The sequence below is a fragment of the Peromyscus eremicus genome, chromosome 9, assembly GCF_949786415.1.
Source record: "Peromyscus eremicus chromosome 9, PerEre_H2_v1, whole genome shotgun sequence".
Lineage (NCBI taxonomy): Eukaryota > Metazoa > Chordata > Mammalia > Rodentia > Cricetidae > Peromyscus > Peromyscus eremicus.
This window is the reverse complement of record NC_081425.1, coordinates 110,349,535-110,365,046: the sequence shown is the minus strand read 5'-3', so window position 1 is coordinate 110,365,046 and position 15,512 is coordinate 110,349,535. Positions and strand designations below refer to the sequence as shown.

The 15,512-nt window shown below is 38.4% G+C and overlaps 1 protein-coding gene across 2 annotated transcripts in view; it reads right to left on the bottom strand.

The window, feature by feature from the left end:
• Positions 1-15,512, bottom strand: part of Fhit (fragile histidine triad diadenosine triphosphatase) — a 1,519,797-nt gene that overhangs the window by 192,487 nt on the left and 1,311,798 nt on the right. The gene's annotated exons all lie outside the window — the stretch shown is intronic.

The window sequence follows — 15,512 nt, the reverse complement described above, 5'->3', positions numbered from 1 at the left end:
TTCCTAGAAAGTGCTTCCCCAGGAGAGGGTCACAACTTTGAGACAAGAAGTTGCAAACCAGATAGGGTGGCCTTTAGATCTGGTGATATTTTGCATCAAATTTTGGGGGTTGGGGGTGTTTCTTTTTGTTTTTGTTTTAGTGGAAATGAGTGTTTCATTTTATTTCCAATAACCTAAGTTGAAAATTGTTTTCCAGTGACTCCCAGCCTTCCTAGGAATGGTTGTGAGCTCTGAGGTCTGACTTCCATATTCAGGATTGGCATCCACAGGCCAGAAGGGAGAACACAATTGTCTTTCTTAGATAACAAGCGTACACCACAGATGGCTTCTGCTTTTCTCTCACTCTCTTCAATTATTTACAGTCTTTGTCTTTCATTTGCAGCCATTTCACCTTACAACCCACACAGTGAATGAAGAGCCATGACATTCAAGTTTGCGCACTGATCTCTCATTCACAACAGAACAATTACAGCAATGATATAAAAGCAACAACAGTGACAGCAATAATGGCTGCTACTATTTAATGAGAACTGCATGTCAGGTGTCCCATGAGGCAATTAATAAACATTGTCAAATGGGATCTTCTACAGCATGAGAAACATCCCAGGCTCATCCAGTTCAACTGAGGCCAAGATCGTGGGAGGCATTGCTGAGCTTTCATTCTCATTGCTTCATTACAAAGCCACGAGCATCTCCTCACCACTCTATGTTCACACATATACTCTACGCATTTTGATTCCAAGAATAATCTAAAGTATGATCTTAGTCAAGAAGCAAAACTCTTTTCTATTTCGTTCCTTTAGTAACAATGAGCTTCCAAAATAAGAAGTGGGGTGATTTCGAGTAGAACATGCCGGCACAAGAGATGGTGTGGACGAGACACTGAACTGTTCACACACTTTCACAAATGCAAAGTCATCTCTTCTGAGAGGGGAGAGATGTCTGCGGAAACTGGGACACCTGGAGTAAAGTGGGAAAAACTTTTGTTTAATCATTTAAAGAAAATAGTGCCTTGTTGCTTCTGCTAATCCCCACCCTTGGACAAAAAAGAGCTGCATTTGGGTGAGAATATCTCAGTAGAAGCAACAATGGATTGTTGAAGTTGCTGTAGCTTTATGACATGCCATGGAAAAGATCCATGTTAATGTAGAGTTACAGAATCAGATGTCGCAACACATTCTCTGCCAGGCCAGGAACTGGAAACCACTTTTTATAAGGGTCCACATAGAAGGAGATGAAGAAACGGCTCACTCACTAAAGTGCTTGCCTCACAAGCATGAAGACCTGCAGTCAATCCCCAAAACATGAGAAAAAAAGCTGGGCATGGTATATGTTTTTAATTCTAGCATCGGGCAGGTGGAGACAGGCAGATTCCTGGGACTAGCCTCCCCTACTAAGCTAGTTGCAAGCCAGTGAGATATTCTACTCCTCCCCCTAAATAAATGATGCCTAGGGAACAATACCTAAGGTTCACTTCTGGCCTCTACAAACATTTGCACACACACACACACACACACACACACACACACACACACACACACAGGAAGGAAGGAGGGAGGGAGAGAGAAAGAGGAGAGAGAGAGAGAGAGAGAGAGAGAGAGAGAGAGAGAGAGAGAGAGAAAGAGAGAGAGAGTGTGTGTGTTTGGGGCTTTTGAGGTCATATATAAACAGATAATCATGATTCTTTCCCAACAAAACATTATTTGTGAAGTCAGACCTGGCTCCTGGGGATGTTCTGCTGCCCCTGTACTATGCATCAGGGATAAAAGCATGGGGTTTCTACACAGGTTGTAGGGAGAAAATGATACAGTGGTGTCTGGACAGGACTTTGCCTTAGGGTTAGAAACATAGACATTCACCCTGTTTTTCTTCCTCTTTGTGAGATGTATAAACATGTCTTATTTACCAAAAGTAAATAAAACCAAGAAGTTGCAGAGAAAGAACTTTCTGGTGCATTCCTACAAGGTACTAATGCCCTTTTGCCAGGCAGCTCTGCACAGAAGGCAAAACTCGAAGACAATTTCTCTGGGTATCCTAGAAGGGTATTGAGAGAGTGGAAGAGCTTAAATGCAGAAGAACCCTCTTACAATTCTATAGTATGAACACAAACATCTAACTGAAACCATGAACACAGGATCTGAATGGACATTCCCCCAAAGAAGACATACAATTGATCAAAAATCATGGGGAAATAGCCAACATGGCTAGCTACCAAGGATGGAAAATCCAACCAACATCACAGTGAGCTATCACTTCACAGACACTGGGATGACTATAATTGAAAAATTAGGGAAGGCTTCTTAATATAGATGCAGGAGCATTGGAGCCATTATTTGAAATGTAAAACACAGTGACTGCATTGGAAACAACCTTGGCAATATCTTAGGAATTAAAATGTAGTTGTCTTATGACACAATGACTCCATTCTTTCCTATTTATTTATGTAAGAAAAATGAACATATGTACATAAAATACTTTAAAAATGAAGAGAGTTATTCTTGGATTATTACTATGAAGCAAAATATAGAAACAACACATGAATTTCCATTCAACAATGAACAGATATATGTGAGGATATGCTGTGGGATGTTCTGTATGTCAAATATGTTGCTCTGATTGGTAGGTAAATAAAACACTGATTGGCCAGTAGCCAGGTAGGAAGGATAGGTGGGATAAGCAGAGAAGAGAATTCTGGGAAGTGGAAGGCCGAGTCAGAGAGACACTGCCAGCCGCCACCATGACAAGCAGCATGTGAAGATGCTGGTAAGCCACAAGCCATGAGGCAAGGTATAGATTTATAGAAATGGATTACTTTAAGCTGTAAGAACAGTTAGCAAGAAGCCTGCCACGGCCATACAGTTTGTAAGCAATATAAGTCTCTGTGTTTACTTGGTCGGGTCTGAGCGGCTGTGGGACTGGCGGGTGAGAGAGATTTATCCTGACTGTGGGCCAGGCAGTAAAACTCTAGCTACAAGGATATTATTTGGCAACAAATGGAGAGGTTTCTGCTCAGCAGAAGAAATGATAAAAAAAAAAAAAGAAAAAGAAAAGAGATCTTTGGAATAGAAGAAATATGCAATATGTCTATAATATATTCAAACTATCTCATGAGCCCATATAATTTAATAGCAACATAATAGTAACCTAAATTTTAAAGATGGATAAAGGTCTTACACAGACATTTTTTTTTAAGTATCACAGCTGGAAATCAAGGTTTTCTGCATGCTGGGTAAATGTTCTACCACTGAGCTACATCCCCAAACATTCTTTTCAAAGAAGCAATATAAATAGCCAAGAGGTTTATGATAAAATACTCAACATCATTAATCATCAGGGAAGTACAAACAAAAACCACAGGCTATCACTTCACACTTGTTAGGATGAGTATGACAAACAGAAGAACAAAAGGAACACTTGTGCATTGTTGGTGGGAATGTATTTTAATGTTGGTATCATGAAAAGCACTGTATAGGATTCTTAGACACTTAAAAATAGGATCACCGTATAATCTAGCAATCTGAATTCTGGGTAAGTATACAAGAAAAGTCAGATTATTATCTCCAAGAGATATGAACACTCTGATGCTTACTATGACTTTATTTACAGTACCCAAGATGAAGAAGCCAGGTGTCCACTGAGAGACAAATGGATGAAAAAAATGTGGTGTGTGTGTGTGTGTGTGTGTGTGTGTGTGTGTGTGTGTGTATTTGTGTGTGTGTACATGATATGCAGGAATATAATTTGGCCTTAAAACAGAAGGAAAATTTTTATTGCTAAGAACATATATTCACCTAGAGGACACTTAAGACAGAAAGACAGAAGGAAAATTGTGTACAAATTCACTCACAGGTAGAATCTAAAATATTTCAACTCACAGAAACAAAAAGTTGACTGGCAGTTCCCCGGGTCTGAGATGTGAAGACATGATGGTAAGGGGTAAAAGCTTAGCTACAGGGTGACTAAATTCTGATGATCTCCTTATGGCATGGTAACCACGGTCAATAATTTATTGTATATTTGAATTTTGCTGGGAGTAGATAGTAACTATTCTTACCATAACAAATCTGGTAACCACCTTGGGTCATATGCTGGATATATTATTTAGCTTGGTTGTGGTAAATTGCTTCAGTATGTATAAAATGTGTCATGTCATCATGTTGTATAGCACACACAAACACACATACACATATATACTAATATATTCAATCATTCTTCAACAAAACTGGAATAGATGAAATACTTGTATATGGTAAAAAAAAAAAACTGAACATTTTGAAACTTTACCCTAATAAAATCTTAGCAGATCACATGAAATTATTAAATTATATACTTTAAATAAATGAACTGCACAGCATTTGAATTATATTTCAATAAAGTTGTATTAAAATGGAGGATTCCATTTAGTGAATGACACAAGGGTGCAGCTATAAATGATGATGAAATTATTTTTAGTCCACCTGAGGTCAATCATAAACTTGACTCTTATTATTCAGATGCACTGAGATCTAACCCTTTGTCCTCTCTTGTTCTAAGAACTACAGGGTAACATGTGGGAAGGTCTAGAGACACTGGGCATCCTCAGGGAACTTCTTCAGAAAGATGGACAAGGTGAGGCCAGAGGTAGCACATTCAGAATCATCATAAACATCAACTAGAAAGGGCAGAAGTGGGGAGGGGTTGGTTTACTGGCAGGCACTTGTAAGTCAAGAGAGCAAAGAAACATTTAAAAAGTTCTTGGAAGCTCAGCTCAGATGCTGGAACTTCCCTGATTCTGTAATGGAGGGCTGTGCACTTAAAGGAACTAACCTGCCAATGTGTGTGGCAGAAATTCGGGGGCCTGGACACAGAACACAGGGCTGTGTGCTAACAATGGCCAGAAGAAAGGGACAGCCACAGGGTGACAAGGTAATGAGGAAAAGAGGTGTGTTCTCTTTCTGCTTCCCATCTTAGTGTCCAGCAAAACACACCACCACCACCTGAATACCATGATCAATACCAGGGTAAGTTTTACTGCTATGCTCTAGATATGGAATTAGGCACTTAGCTTAGAAATCCATGCCTTAAGAAAAAGGGCTGTGAAGAGGGAAGTCCTAGGGAGGTACATGATTGCTGTGTTTTGGAATTATATCAGAATCTCCCACTTCAAGCCTCAGGGACTTGTTAGGCAAGTAAAATGATTTGAAAAAATCATGGAATTTTCTCGATAATTAAAAGAAGATGCAGGGTGTGGTGATGCACAGGTTTAATCCTTGCACTTGGAGGCAGAGGCAGGTGAATTCAAGGCCAGCCTAACCTACAGAGTTCCAGGCCAGGCCAGACTGGGCTATGCAGAGAAACACTGCCTAGAAAAAAACAATCAAACAAACAAAATCCCAAACACAAGGACAAACAAAGCAAAGCAAAAAAACAAAACAAAACAAAAAACAAACCCTCAAAAAACAACAAACAAAAACCCAAAAGCAAAACAAACAAATAAACAAAACTGAGAAGAGTAGACTAAAGACAATATTTTGGGAGCTTGTAACACAATCCCAGATAGATAGCAACACATGAAGACTTCCGACCAGACAAAAATAGGAATTACCAGTAGTCTGGCAAGAAGAGCTAATATAATATAATCCACTATGCCACATACTTCTAAATGTCAACATAACCTAGAGTTACCTGGAAAGAGAGCTTTAATTAAGGAATTACCTAGACCAGGTCGGCTTGTGGACTTTATAATAAATAAATAAATATCTTTAACAATACAGCTAATGCTATGAGGTATTATCTTTATTGTGAATTGATAAGGCCATAGCCAGCCCACAGTGAGCAGTGCCATTCCCTTTTCAGGGGAATCCTGAACTGTATCATAGAGGGAAAAGCTGGCTAAGAGCAAGCACACAAGCAACAATGTGTTATTCTCTTTTTACTCTCAACTGTGGCTGTGATGACCTGCTTGAGTTTTTGCCTTGATTTTCCCGAAATGATGGTTTGCAGCTTGGCATTGTAAGCCAAAAAATAAAGTAAAATAAAAAATCCATTCTCACCAAACTTGCCTTATGTAAAGGCAAGTAAAACCAGTAATTCAGAAAATCAGTGAAAAAATTCAAGAATTTTAAGCTTAGACAGTTTAGAATGGGGGTGTTATCAGTAATGATATATGTGAGGATAGGGACATTTCCTGCAATCACGGCATGGTCTCTATTATCAGATGCATTAAGTTTGAACACCTGATCACTCCAATTTGTATGTCTGGATTTAACTAACCAATGCCTGACAAATCTTTTATATATTTAAATGAAAAGCACATTAGAGAACAGGAAATTGCAATAGGTTAACTTCCTCTACTAATAAAAATACTAGAAAGGTGAATTCTTACCACTTAGAGATTACCTTGCAACTCAAAAAGATTCTTAAGATTATAAGCAATTATATTGTATACTTCAATGATATTTTATAATCATCAAACACTGGAAATAAAAAAGTTCTGTCTCCTCTCTGTTTTTCTCTGATTTTTGTCTCACTGTCTTTTGGTCATCTCTCTGTCTCTGTCTGTCCGTCTATATGTCTGTCTGAATGTCTGTCTCTGTCTCTGTCTCTGTCTCTGTCTCTCTCTCTCTCTCACACACACACACACACAAACACACACACACACACACACACACACACACACACACACACACACACACACAAACCTGAAAGGTACAAATAAAAGTTTATACAAGTGGCTAGTTTTCTGGAACCTATTGTGTAACTCTAGGAGTGGACCTTTAATTAAAAGATGAGAGATTTGCACACTGGGTATGTTTAGTTGCTGGATTCCTGATGAATAGTGCTATTCAAAGTCCTTGAGGAATCTCCTTTGCAGAAGATTCCCCCGTCCTCACTGGATATCCTGACAGTGCACATCTGACATTTACTCCCAGAATAAATTAGTACAATATTTTTGAATTCAGAGAGCTGGAGCTTACAAAGAAATATTGAACCTAAAGGCCATGAATAACATCCCTTGATTTTAGGTGGGTATAAACGTGCATAAACCTTTTAAAACAAAGCCAGTCTTAGCAATTGTATTAGTTATTTTTTTATTGATAAAACCCCAATACCAAGGCAAATTAAGTAAGAAAGAGTTTCTGGTTCCACTGGGTTAGCATCCATAACAGGGGAGCAGAGCCTGCAGGCAACCGTCATGGGTCCAGAGCAGCAGCCAAGTGCCTATCTTGTATGTTAAACATGAAGCAGAGGGCATAAACTAGAAATGGCCAGATTCTAAACTCTAAATGCTCACCTCTAGCGACACACCTCCTCTAACAAGGCCACAACTCCTAAGCCTCCAGAAACAGCACCAACAACTGGGTACCAGGCATTGAAATGCTGGGGATTCTGGGGACTTTTTCTCATTCTCAAAATACTTCCTTCAGAAGTACAGCACAGTAATCTTCTGGACTCCAAGCTCATTCTTCTCTCTACTGTATGGGGCTTCTTCAGTCAGGACTAGCTCCTTCTTCTCTCTACTTCTTCAGTTAGGACTTCCACAATTCTAAAAGCAAGCTCGAGGTTTAACCTGTCTTTTAAGTGTATATTTGAAAATATATAACTAGCTTGGAGAAGGGTTTTCAAAAGAGTCTGTAACTAACAATGTGTCAAGTATCACAGCATGTAGGACCCAACAAAATTAAAGACACTGACGTTTACTCAGGGGATGTACATGTATTCAGACAAGCTCACAGTATTTGCTCAGAGTCTGTTCCTAGAAACCCAGGTGCTGAGTTAGATCTCAATTGCATTCATGATTTCCATGATATTTTTATATTCAACTCATTATTCTCTTAATGTTTCTATGCAAAAAAAATAAACCACCAAAAACATTCCCATCAGTCTTAGCACCATCTTCCTCCTTTGGAAACACACTACTGTTGTCACTTTGACAAGTGTAAATAGCAATCAGGATGATATTTAAGTCTAAGTTTGTGCCAACTAATTTAGTGGAAATGGCTATGTTTTGAAATAGTAGAGTGCTCACACCCCATCTGGTGTGTTTTCCTTTTATCTTCCACTCTCTGTGAGTTTTAAAAGTCAACTGCAATGTAAATATTCTTTCTGCTATGCTAATGTGGCCTTGTCTCAGAAATCAAAGGGAAGGGGTCTTTGGGCAAATGGTTCTTTCCAAATTGAACTATTTAGTGTCATAGCATCACAAGGAACCAGAGTTGAAAGCAGACTTTGAGGTGACCAAGATGAATCCGTCTCAGTTGGAGCGCAGGGAAACAAACTGTGGACAAAATGAATGGCCCATAATCTCATCAGTCACAGAGCCAGGATCTGAGTCTCCATGGAAGGACTTTCACATACCCTGTCACCAAGTGGTCACTTTTTTCCCTGGAATCTATGACCCTGCATGATCCTGGTGACTTTGTGGCTTCTACTTTACAATACAGCATAGACACTGCATTAATTTCTCACTCACGTGCAGCAGGCTAATATTTCAGAGTAGTGACAGCTGTGCCATGTCCTTGGGCCTCTCCTGTATCTGAAGGCAACCCCACTGCTAGCCCTACTCTTCAGTACTGACTCAGCATCCAAGTGGAAGAGGAACTGGCCCAATGCCAAGCTAGGTCCTACATTTGATGGTTACACTCATTTCCTTATTTGTTGCTACAGAAATTGGAAGAAACATGGTGACTTGATGAATTTATTATCTCAATAGTGGAGGTAAGAAGTTTAAACTAGATCTTATGTGCTAATATTGAAGGTGTTGACCTGTCTACACATTCTTTTGGTTTATCTAGTAGTAAATCTGTTTCTGGCTTGGGTGTGCTTGGCTTTCTTTTTCATTTGGTTGGTGTTTCTATTTATCATCATCATCATCATCATCATCATCATCATCATCATCATCATTGATCTTTTTCCCTTTCTAAAGATTTTCTGTATTTCTTGGCTTGGGGCCTACTTCCCATATTCAAAGTCAGAAGTCACTCTGGGGTAATGTAGAAACTATGACATAGATAAGACCATTTTCGAGCTTAGAGGGGGACATAGAAATGTCTATTACTATTTGTCAGGGTGACGTGGTTCCAAATATGAAAGTTCATGTGGATGGGTCTGTCACTAAGAGCACCGATGGGGCTTCCATGGAGACATTTACCAAATTACTTTTCAGGTAGACCCCAGACATGCACTCAGGGTACTGAGCTGGCCTTTGTGGTTTGGTTTTAGAGTTACTAGTCCCACTGATGTCTAGATTAAGGTTTGATATTCTACTTTTAAAATTCCATTCTCTTCTAGAAGGCCTTGTTAGTTTGAAAAATATGTTGTTATCTCTTGAAGGTTAAGAATGTGAACTGCTGTTGTGTACAACTGAGTTACAAAAAGGACATTTTGACAGAAAGGAAGGCAATGCTGAGAAAGTATGAGGCCTTGTTGCTGACAAATGAAAGCCAAAGAGTTGAGGAAGGGGAAAATGAGGCACTGCATTTGAAGGACTGGGGAAATACAGATCTAGTACAGCTAGCATTCTGGAGAACCTGTCCTATGAGGTAGAGGTTTCTGTGTGTCAGAGGTAGTGAGGAGGAAGGGAATGAAGACATCTGTGAGTGTTTGTGGAGGCCGCTCCATGAAGGAAAGCCAGGCTGGAAACAGGCAGCCTAAACATGAATCTAAGGAGTGTCCCTGATTCTCTGTTGTCCTGAAAAAAGTTACAAGGTCTCTCTGTGCCTTAGTTTCTGCACCTGATGAAAAGAAACATAAGTCAATGTCCTCTTGGATGTATTAATTGATTAGCTTGTTAATGTCAAATCACAGCCAATCTTTCCTCTACATTTTGAAAGCATCACTTAGGACAATCTTGCTCTATGCTCTCTCAAGTCTAATTCATCGTCACCCCAGATTGAGAGCAAGTGAATGTGCTGAATTCCCAAAGTTCTCACATTTGAGATAAGACGTAAGCAACTATTCCATAAAAAAATACATGCACGATACATGCATCTGGTATGTGTGTGTGTATGTGTGTGTGCTATGTGGGGAGACTTATGTAACATGTTTGGTTGCTTTTATGTGGTGACAAAAAAGTCAACTGCACCTCAGTCCTGACATCAACTTATGGCCAAGATGACCAGAGAAAATGAGCAGAAAGTTCACAGTGCACTTAATCCAAGCATGCAAAGTCCTTCTAACAATGAAGAAAAAGAAAATTCTTCCAAAAGAAAAATATACATGCTAGAGCACGGCTGCATTTCAGTGCAAAGAGAATATTCTATGAGTTCCTTAGTTACTACTAATGTAGGACGGATTTCCAACGGGCACTGGCACAGCTGCCCAGAAGATATTTACAGCCCATTGAGAGCTGTAAGCAAGGGCTGTTTCTTTTGGAGAAAAAATAAGGCAGTGATTTCCTTTTAAATATTTTAGTGTGTTATTGTGACATGAATACACTATAAGGCATGCAAAAGTATTTAAGAGGTTTGGTGCACAAAATCAGCTTTGAAAGAATGACCTTGGGAATTGTAGAAGCTGGGCTAGAGTATGTTGATGATTTCCTTGTGTTTAAACAAAACTACAAAAAGGAGTTATAATGAAGTTCCTAAGCTGGCAAACTCATGGGCTATATCCTAAAAGGAGAAAAAAAATGTTAACTTGTAAAGTGCTGTTTTCTTCAATGTATGTTTTACATACTTAATTAGCAGGGGTATGTCCAAGACTTGTAAGGCTTACAAGATATTTAGGATATGTTTGTGTGTGTGTATGGGAGAGAGAGAGAGAGAGAGAGAGAGAGAGAGAGAGAGAGAGAGAGCGAGCAGAAAAATGCTTTTCCATAAAAATCAAGATCAAAGCAAAGGGTGATAGAGAGAAGGCTTTGTGTCCAACCGATGAAGTGTAAACAAGCTTTGCCACTGAGGTCTAGGAAGAAGTGTCACTGTGAGGCTCAGCTTCTGTCACAGTTACCCCAATGCTGTGAGAGAAGGTGATGTGTGCACAGACCCTGACACAGAGTCCAGCTCACTGTGGTTGTTAAATGATAATTTCACTCCATTATTATTTTTCATCAGTTCCCTTGTGGACAAAAATCTAAGAATTAGATGATGACTAGTAATCTAATCTAGAAGCCTCATGTTACTGGATTCTTTTCCCTTCTCATTTCAAGTACATGTTATGAGAGACATTGAGGTTTACATAGTAAGTTCAATATTAAAAGACATGGGATGAATTACTATGCTAGTCCAGTGTATACAATTTAGAGATATATAAATATGGAAGCCTTTCCTTCAATTTCTTAAATAGAAAAATACCTAGTATATTTCAAAGTATGCTTCTAAGTTGGGAGGTAGAAGTTGGACACCAGAACAATTACTTGAAAATACTGCTTGCTAGTCTGTTGGAGTGACCTGAAAGCCTTAGAATAAAATTCTAATGCAGAGTATTTTCTCTCTAGAAGAGATTTCCTCATCATGGCTACATCACAGGATCATGGAAGCTCCCTACTTGTGACTGTTTGAAGGTTTAATGTGCTCATGAATGGCTGTCCTTGAAGGCTCTCAGTCCGCATACATATGGTAACAGAACTCTCTCATATGGCTTCTCTGTAATTGGAAGATGACCTCTGACCTTTGCCTATCAAACTCACTCTACTAGCTCCTCAAAATAGTCTGTCTAGATAATGATAATACTACTAATACTCATGGAAATTATGATAAAATATTTACTGAGCACTTCCCATGTATCCTAAGGTTTCATATGAAAAAGCTATTTGATTTTCATAGCAATCCTACATATACATTAGAGATGAAAAAACTGAGACATGGAAGAGTTGGGCAATTTGTTCAAGTACATGGAATAGGAACTGAACATTAAGCAAGCTGGCTCTAGATCCCCACATGTTGCCTTACACGATGTTACCACAAAAGACATTGCATCTCCTTTCAAAACTGAATGAGAGATTTCAGCCACCCTCACGAAGGCCAACTAGGCCACCCATTTCAAAGGCAATTGTCAGGAGAAATAATGACCCAAACAGTGCCTCTCCTGCCCTCCAAGTCCATGGATAGTTGTGGTGATATTTTATTTGTGCTGAAATGTGGTGATATTTTATTTGTGCTTGAATAAATAAAGCTTGCCTGGAGATAAGAGGAAATAGCAAGCCATTTTAGGTACACAAAGAAGTCAGTCAACAGTAGCACACGCCCTTAATCCTATCACTTGGCAGGCAGGATCTCTGTGTGTTTCAAGGCCACACTGGAAACAGAGCCAGGTGTGGTGGCACATACCTTAAATTCCAACACTAGTTAACCATGGAGGTCTGGAGATCTGTACAGACAGACAGAAAGTGACAAAGCTGTACAGTAAGAGGAAGCTGAATGTGTGAGACCAAAATGAGCCATCTTAGAAATAAGACCAAAATGCTTTCACCCTAAAATTAAGGCCTAAGATTTCTCCTTTTGGGAATAGGCCATTAGTTACTGAAACCAGTCAGTTCAGATTCCAGAAACCAGGAAGTGTAAAAGTACAGAGTCACAAGGTAGTCACGAGGTAATGCCTGCCTGACTATGGAATGTCCTCACCCTGGTTTCCAAGGTAACTGACCATAAAAATGCCCCCACCTGAGGGCAGCCAATGAGAAATGGTGGTGGGAAACCACTCCCTTAGGAGTAAGATTAAGCCATGATTTCTAGAAAGCCCCTAGAAGCGAGCCAATCAGAATTGTACCCGTACTAGCACTGCTAAATGATGTAACCTTGTGACTTTTCCCTTTAAAAGCTGAGCTTGCAGATAGGCGGGCACTTCCTCCAGCCTCCACTGTGTTGGATGTATTGGACGAAGTCCCTGCCTAGGCTTGTATTGCTTTTGGATATCCCAGAATTCAACTTTGCTTTTGCATTCTGGCATGCTCGTCTTTGGTGGTCTCTCTGGGGGTCACGATCTGGGCACAACAAACAGAGAGAGCAAATCAGATGGCAGAACAGCAAGGAATATAGACAGGGGTAGACAGGAAGTAACTCGCATTTGGAAGCTGCAGAGTTGGTGAGGTAAGGTTAGCTGGTGGCTTTCCCTATTTCTCTGATTTCTCTAAGGCTTCCACCCCTATATTTGGCTCCGTGTTTTTTATTTGATAAGACCACTTAGAAAATCATCTACAGATAGTCTTATGAGCATCCCTGGTAGTACTAACAGACAGAAAATGAATGTACCTTCCATGTAGGGATCTGACTGGTCATTTCAGTTTTAAAATTCCAACAAGATCTTTGACAAGAGACAATAGGCCCCATAGTAATCATTTAATGAATTTTATACTTTGATATTTTGAGGGTAATGAAAAACACATTACTGTCTTCTGGGTTTAGACAGGCAGGATGAAAATAAAACAATTTTTGCATTCAGTTCCATTTAATAATAATAATAATATCCTCAAAGTTCTCTGGATTTAAAGAACCTGAGAACTATCCTATTTAATTTAGTACTCATCCATCATCTGTGGCTAATGTGAACTGAAATGTATCAGGAATGTACAATATATACTGTGTTTCAAAGACATAACATAAGATAATATAAATGCCTTATTAATATTATTTTATAGCAGCTATATATATCTGAAATGACAATCTTATGATTGTTTTAGTTTAAAATTCTATTAGTAAATTTAACTTCTCTTGCTCCTTTTTATTTTTCTTAATCTAAAAATCCATAAATATACATAGTCTTGTATTGGTGAGTACTGACTAGGGACTGGGGGCTTCAATAGTGGATATTATCTGGTGGTAACAAAAGCAAAATCTTGACAGCATTATGACACCCCTCTGCTGGCATGTAACATATGTATTTCAAAGATATATCCTGTTCCAATTATAGAGGTAATGGGACTTATTATAAAGTTTATTTTAAGTATATAATTGCTTCATCAAAATGACAGCTGATAGCCAAAAAGCAAAATCATTTATAAATTCTTTAGAATATAAAACTTGCATTAATTGTTTTCTTCCTTCTTAATAATTCTTGCTTATTTTTATGTTGTTCTTTCAAGAGAGAGTAGATTAAATATTTGGGATCTTTTCTCTTTGAGATCATAATAATTTTCACTGATAAAAATATATTAATGATTAATTAATATCTCTTTTCTCTCTGCTTTATTTACCTGTTTGTGATCATAACTTATTACTATAGTAACTTTTCCTCTTCTCTGAGTCCTACATTCTCAATCCTCTAAATACTATGGATTCAGAAGAATTTTTGCTTGGTAGTTTGTTTATTACAACATAGCTTTATAAACTATCAAAATCTTTTATCTTAAGTGATAACATATTAGCAGTTATGTCAAGAATATTGAATATAAACAAATGAAGATTTTTAAATACACACATAGCCTATTCTTTAGGCATTGTGGCTCATGGATGCTTGACTGCATCCGTCAGTGAGACTAAGGATTACCCTGTGAAAGACATGACAGAAGACAGAGGGACATCAGAAACAAGAGTATCGCAGAGCAGGCATTTTTCATCTTCATTACCAAGCAACTTCTAGCTATACTATGGGATATGTCTACAGATTGAATTAACCATGCAGGTTACATGGACTCTACCCAGTAAAGTCTATTCAGGAAATGATGAGGGAGGTTTAATGAAGTGCTTTTGCTATGAATGTCACACATAGCATGACATATGATTCACACCATTTTTACTAATATATTACGAACATTCAACTGAAGATATTCAAGTGACATAGCAGAGAAAATTTGAGAAAAATATGACCTAGTATAACATCTCTTAAAGTAAATTCTAATGAGAAAAACACAGACACCATACATAGAAGTGATATCTTTTGCTATGGGGCTCATACAGGGACCTGAAGTTCACCAGTTGTTTGTTCTGCTTACCTTTTTTGATCTGATTTGTTGATGAACAATGAATTCATGATTGTCTTCGGAGACCTCCAACTCATCATTATCATCCTTATTGTCTTTTGCCTTTCTACCATGCTTAGTAAGCACTACTCAGTATGAAGCCAACCTGATTTTGTTTAATATTTATTTTTATGAGGAAAAAGGAGCAGAAAATAATTTTTAACCTGATAAACCACTCTTTCCTAACTTTACCTTCTCATGTGAGGGATTATAAAGATTTAACTTGATAATAATGTGGCCTAGGAAACAGTAGTCCAGTTCTATTAAGTTAGATATCCAAAAGAACATTCAAAGGTGCATATAGGGAGCATATGAGGCATATCATTTAATTAAGAATGACCATGCATTCATCATACCCATATTCTTTGACTTAAAAGTCCCAAAGAATGCAAAAACACATAAAGTTGCAATTTTAATATGAAGAAGAGGTGTCAATGTTTGCATTCTAAAATTCTCATGAACTCAGAAGCTTAGCAATCACTAGGAAGAGATCAGTGAACCCAGAGGGAGAATAGCTAATTAACTGTCTCACTGAAACATTCTTTCCTTTTTGTAAAATCAACTAGGGACCCATGAACTTTGAGTACATTGTCAAATGATGTATGAAAGAGATCCAAGTTCAACAATAAATATCATCAGC